At 38.9% G+C, this 6,785-nt stretch overlaps 1 pseudogene; it reads right to left on the bottom strand.

Annotated features, from left to right (window-relative positions):
- Positions 1 to 5,806: 5,806 nt before the first annotated feature.
- LOC138159104 (CD70 antigen-like) lies at positions 5,807 to 6,582 on the bottom strand (annotated as a pseudogene).
- Positions 6,583 to 6,785: the final 203 nt, after the last annotated feature.

Raw genomic sequence — 6,785 nt, 5'->3', positions numbered from 1 at the left:
CTAATAGTAAAATGGACAGCAATGGATTTAGAAAATATCCAAATAAACATTCACATATGAACAAAATATAAGGTGCATCATCCCAAAGTATATATAGGAAGATTAACATTCTTATCAAAAAGGATTGCATAATAAAAGAACTGCATGTTCTCTCACTGCATAATAGTAAAAGGTTTACAAAAGTATTTCTTGGACAAACAGACATTTCATAGAACAACAATAAGGCTGATAACAGATATACCCCTGGATCAAACATAATAGATAGTAGGTTACCACTGGATAAATAGGTGAGAGCTAAAAATAAAATGAAAAGGGCTTTCATGTTCATCATGTTCATAAACTCAATTAATAGTACATCAAAAGGGAACATTAAGCAAATGATTGGGTCAGGTGGACTTTGTTTACAAAAACAGAGACTATGCATGATAGCAATACAAGGGCTGAATCAGAGAAGTCATTTCTGTCTTCCTACTTTCCTCTTGAGTTGTATGTGTATGTCCCTGTGTGGGCACCCATGGGAGAAGGGGAAATTCTCTACTCACCACCAGAATCAGCAGTGGTGCCTTGTGGCAGAAGTATGGTATGTTTGCACAGAGACTGAGAAGGGAATGGAAAGATATTACTTCCTGAACCCCAATCTTCTTTGGAGATGAGAGAGGATTCCAAATTCCCTAGATAGCATGATACTAGAATTTAGCCTCTTGCAGAGAAAGATTTCCGGGACAGCATCAATTCTCAGAGTTTCCTTGTGAGCAACTCCTGTTTCAAGGCCTCCTGAGTTAAAAAAAAAATCCTAGTTATTGGATCTTCTAGTGAGAGATTTCCAAATGCATTCTACTTTTTTGGAGAAGGAAGAAGGCAGTCCACATTGTTCCTGATATAACATGCTACTTGGAGTCCAAAGCAACTAAGGGCTCCTGCTCTTTTTAAAAGAACATTGTGATACCCTGGCCAAGGACTTCAAACTGAGCCAATAGCTGGAGGTGGCAGAGATGATAGTAATGGGATCCCTCAGACCAGCATCTTGCAGAGTGCAGTAGAGCAACGTCCATCAGAGACTAGAGAATGAGCTCAGTTGTAGCAGTGCCAGCAATATGAGCCGCCCTGTAACATCAAAGGTGTGAACTGTTTCTTCTTACAATGTCCTCACCCAGAGGTGGGAAACTTGCAGCCTGGAGGTCACATGTGGCCTTCTAGGCCTTTTGACCGAGTCCAAGGTTTATAGAACAAATCCTTTATTAAGATGATTTGTTCTGCAAAGTTTGGATTCAGTCAAAGGGCTGCCTTTGAGGACCTAGAAGGCCACATGTGGCCTTGAGGTTGCAGGCTCCCCACCCCTGTCCTAGCCACAGATATTCCCCATGTGTGTGCCTCTCATCATGTTTGCCCTGGTCACTCTATGCATGTGCCTCTCTTTTCATGAACATGATGTTTACAGATTCTCACATTTGGTGCTAGGTATATTTGTGTTCCCTAGGTTTATTGGGAAGATGTTTTATTGCTACTTTTCTTACTACATTATTTTAGTAAATTATCATGCTTTAACAGGCTATTAAAGGTAAACATATTTGCAAAAGCTAGTTAACTAGTTTTAGAGGAAAGAATTCAAGGAGTACCTTGAACATGGAGTACTGGATCCATGGAATCTCATGCTGTGAGCTGAGTAAAGCTCCTAGGAACTAAACAGAAATTACAGAAAGTTCATTCATAGACCCTGAATTTAACTGATTGATACAGACTTTGCAAAGAAATGACAAAAACTATGCAACATATAGCCAACTTTTTAGTACCTACCAAATGCACATGGAGTTAGAAGTATACACCAGAAGCTGACTATTCTTCATAAAGTAACAGATGACAAATCTCTATAATACAAATACAACCCTCTCTCCACAACCTTTGAGAACTCAACAAGTAAACTGTATTGGAATTTGAGCATGCTTACTGATAAAACCATTGCTCAAAGTCACTCTGATCTAACATTGACCCACAAAAATTTAATAACATTTTAAATAGATATCATCATGCCGAATGCTCATAACTTCTAAACTTTAAAAAATATAGAGACAGTAAAAGAAATTAAAATCATGCAGGAACAGTAAGAAATACATATTACAGCTGGAGTGCTGTCCACTTCACTGAGTCTAGAGGAAACAAGTTTACATCCCAAGACCTTCATTCAATTAGAAAACAACAACAAAAATAACCTGTGCAATAATCTATCAAACATTAAACACAAAAGAAAAAGAGTAGTATAGTGACTTGTCCCTAGGCTATTTCTATCTGAACTCCACTGAACAGGATGAGAAAATAATAATCTCACATTTTTATAGTTCTTCCAGCTTTTTCAGGATGCCTCATTTGATTCTTAAAACAAAACTGTTAGGTAGGTATTCTTATTATCCCCATTTCATGAATGAAGAAACTGAAGCTTGGAGATCAAATGACTTATCCAGGATTCCACAGTTAAGTAATCTCTGAAGGTGATTTATATCCAAGTCCTTATTCCAAGTCCAACACTTATCCACTATACCATACTCTGTGTCTGAGGCAGAATGAATATTCAGGTTATTTGGTTTCTCAGCCCATAGATTATTAATAATAGCAAAGTACAGGTGAAAAGTCATGAAATGAGTTAATTGATGTAAAATGGCTTATATACCTTAAAGTGACATAAAAATGCCAGCTACTGTTACTTTTTATTATTATCGGCAGGCAAATAGTTTTAAGAACTAAATGAATGAAAAGCATTTATTAATCACTTTTACCAGGCACTGAAATAGACATACAAAAATCAAGACAAGTTCTCAAGAAGCTTACATCCTAATCGGGGAAGCAATACTTACTGGGGAGTAGAGGCTAAGGAGTGGTGTTTTGGTTTAGGAAGACACAGAGATGTGAATGGCACCACAGGGAAGGAGGGAAGGGAAGGAGAGGGAGAAAAAAGTTTGGAGGATGGGAGCAGTGGCATGGCATGAAGATACATGAAGTGACAGTTGACATTTAGGAAGGACATAAAACCTTTTAAAAAGAAAAGATAGGAAGTCAAAAAGTCCAGTGATTTAAGACCATTTGTTTTAAGAGCAAACAACCAAACAAACCTTAATAGGCCCTGAGGGCATCATTGGATTGCAGCCCAGTACAATTATTGCTATCCATAAAACAGCATTGTGTAGAGGAAAGAAAGTTGGACTTGGGAATTAGGAGACTGGGGTTCCAATCCTTGCTCTGAACACTTACTCATTTTGAGACCAAGCTTAAGTAACTTCTCTGATTCTGCACTTTCTCATCTATTTAATCATAAGATCATGGAATCTAGTGCTGAGAAGGACATTCGAGATCATTCAGTCCAAACCACTCCACCACCATTTTTTACACAAAGTAACTGGGGTTCAGAGAAAGAAAGCAACTGGCCTGTGCCTCTAAAAAGGTTGTAAATGTCAGAAGTTGGATCTGCATCCAGTCTTCTAACCCCAGAGACAGCCAGCACTCTTTTCCACTGGACCAGGATGCCTCCCCTGATTTATCAATAAGCTTTTGCACTGCATAGTTGGGGATAATAATTCGTGCATAAACTACCTGCAGGGTTGTTGTGAGGAAAATTATCTTTAGAAATTAAAGTTACATGTAAGTATTAAGTGATAAGGATGATGATGAGCATTATCAGCATTTAAGTTTGGGTCTAATTTACAGACAACGTAGAAGTCATGCTGTTTTCCACATTTCTGAACCATTGAACTATAGTGATGACATGATTGTTATTTCATCCATATTATCATGCTAGGATTCATGAGTACATATTTGACAGTAATGTCATAAATGACTATAAAATCTTGCCAGATTTTTTCTTCTCAAGGAATGTTACAAAAGTGATTATGGTGAGTATTCTACCTAGCCAGTTTTCTAATCCATCAGATGTTATTTCTGAGGCATCCCCTTGGATCTGATTGTTCTCTCCAAGATTTGTTTATGTTAATGCTCCCATAAGAGTTCCTATTAATTACATTGACTCTGTGATAAATTTGATACTTAAAAAAAAAGACTGTACATTGTATTGGTTACTTTCTCAAATGCCTCGAGGCTACAGGGTCCCCACCCTTGGCTCCAGACCATTATTAATCCAATATTAATAATCCTGGGGATCCACAGTTGATTACTATGTTCCCAGTCCTGGGTTCAGCTACATTCCTTCTAATCTAATAAGAACATTTGAAACAAATATGGTACAATGGAAAAAGTATCTGATTTGGAGTGAGAAGGCATGGGTTCAAATTCTTACTTTGCCATTCACTATGTGTGTGAGCAGCTCCCTTCTCTGAATTTCAGATTCTTTATGCAAAACACAAAAACAAAAACAAGGTGTTTGGATTAGTTGCCTCTCTAAGATTTCTCTAAGTTTTGAAACTATGATCCTATGAGTTGTAAAAAGATACAATGTTTGTAGTAGCTCCGTTGTGGGGATCAAATGATACAACAGCTGTAAAATACTTTGTGAACCTTGACTATATAAATATCAGTTATTATATTAGGTTTTCTCTCTTGGAAGGCATAACTAGGCTGCAGCATATTTCTAATAATGACTTTTTCACTATTAGTGATGTAAGGTATATTATCCATGAAACAGATGATCAGAAGAAGAGGTGGGCTGGCTGTATCTTAAGAGTGATAGTTGGTGTGCCAGTGGTAGAAGGGGAAAACTGTTTTGTCTGAACAGATTCTTACCTTACAAAGATTAGTTTTTATATAAATATTGTTAAAGATGAAGCAATATATGCAATTGAACTTTAAGCATGTTTATCATTTAAAATACTTGTCATTAGCCAGTAGAAAAGTATTTTATATCATAAAAGCCTACTCATTTTCATTGATTGGTTAGGTTAGTAAGCATTTTTTAAAATGAATTTTTCTTTTTTTTTTTAACAGATGGAAGTACACTTTTTTCCTTTAATTTTCTTGAGGGGTTTTTGTCTGTGTTTTCTTTTACAATATGACTAATATGGAACTATGTTTTGTATGTCTATAATGTCATAACCTATACAAAATTGCTTGCCTTCTCAAGGAGAAGGGTGGGAAGGGAGGAAGGAAGAGAATTTGGAACTCAAGGTTTTAAAAATGAATGTTAAAAATTGTTTTTACATGTAATTGGAAAAAATAAAATACTAATTTTTTTTTAAAGAATCCTTGTTCTAGGGGCAGAAGACAAGATGTTTGGGAGGACTGATTCTTTAGCACTGACATTACCAGCTCTGCTCCATACTCCTACCCATACATCTACTACCTAGTCAAATCTTTCATCCTCCCACTCCTGCACTCCCTAATCCCCCTGGTCCCACTTCTTCTGTCCCAACCCTCCCCAGACTAAAAGTCAGGAGACCTGCATCCTAGGACTTTAGGCAAATCACTCCCCTCCCTGGAATTCAATGTCATCACCAGATACAGGAGTGCAAAGGAAATCCATAGCCACAAAAAGCACCAAACAGTTGTGGCTAAACCTCTGTAGGAGATGCCTTATCCCAATGTGTCTATTCATTTCAATATTTATTAAATTCCTACTATGCACAAAATTCAAGTATTGGAAATGTAAAGATTCAAAGATTGATACTGACTACTGAGAAAATCAGAGAAGGCTTTGCAATAGAGATGGTGCTTTGAGCTGAACCTTGAAGGAAGAGAAGAATTGTGAAAGTTGGTTCTAAGAAGAAAGTCTATTCCTGGCAGGGGAGAACTTGCAGGAATACAGAGAGGCTGGTGATCTAATACTAAGTTTGGGAAAGGGCATGAAGTTCAAGTTTGCTATAGGTTAGGATGCACTCAGGAAATAAGGGGAAGTAAGGCTAGTAATTTAGACCAGAAGCACTGCTAACAGAATTTTACTCGGCATCAATTGTTAGGGAATTCACCTACCCTGGGTTACGGTGTCCCAAAAGTCCAGAACCATTAGTACTTTGAAGGAGGTGGTGGGCATAACCAAGAGGCTCCAAAGAAAGTCTCATCACCATTGGGTGAAGGCATTAGGGGATACGTGAGATTGACATATAGAGTGTCCTGGAAGCTGAGGTTCACCTGGAGGCTGGCGCTCAGTGAACATCGTCTCTGGAGGGGCCTTCAGAGGAGGATGGAATGGCGGTCCTGGGCAGAAAGGATGCCAATGGTCAAGGTTTTGACCTCTCTGAGCTCAGTGTCCGGCTTCTGGCCTGGATGAATTTGGCCAGAGTCACCTGGACATAGATGCCATAAATGCCACTGTGCTAGGTCTTCAGGGAACCCTGAAGTGAACAGAGTGAAGCCATAAATGAAGGAGCAGCCCAGGGATGGACCCCCTTGCCACAGCAGGGTGTTGTCCTGATGAGAACCTGTGTGGTTGAGCAGGAAATGGGCTGTGTGAATTACCTCCTTTCTTCCTTCCTGTTTTTCCCTGAATGTGCTGTTCTCTGGCTCATGGTGGACCTTGCTGAGGGGTCGGTAGAGAAAGTAGCGAACCAGAGAGGACACCAGGAAACCAGCAAACAGTCCAATGAAAAAGCCAACCAGGGAACATCAAAAGTAGATCCTTAACTTCTTCCTGCCCTCCCCAGAGGCCATGGTTCTGCTCTCCTTATGGGAAAAAGGGAGCTGGGGGACAAATGGACTGTTGGGAAATACAAGCCTTGTAGGCAGATGAAGAGGTAGTCACACATGCACACAAGAAAAGGGAGAGAAGGGGGGGAAAGATAGAATGCAGAGAAGAAGAAAACAAAGAATAGAGGGAAGGAGGGAGATGAATTTCTTTTTCTTAGAAAAATGCT

This window comes from Petaurus breviceps, unplaced genomic scaffold (genome assembly GCF_028583685.1).
Source record: "Petaurus breviceps papuanus isolate PSGF00001 unplaced genomic scaffold, PetGlider_PUasm1.0 175, whole genome shotgun sequence".
NCBI classification, from domain to species: Eukaryota; Metazoa; Chordata; class Mammalia; order Diprotodontia; family Petauridae; genus Petaurus; species Petaurus breviceps.
The sequence above is the reverse complement of the archived record's forward strand: the minus strand, read 5'-3'. Positions and strand labels throughout refer to the sequence as shown.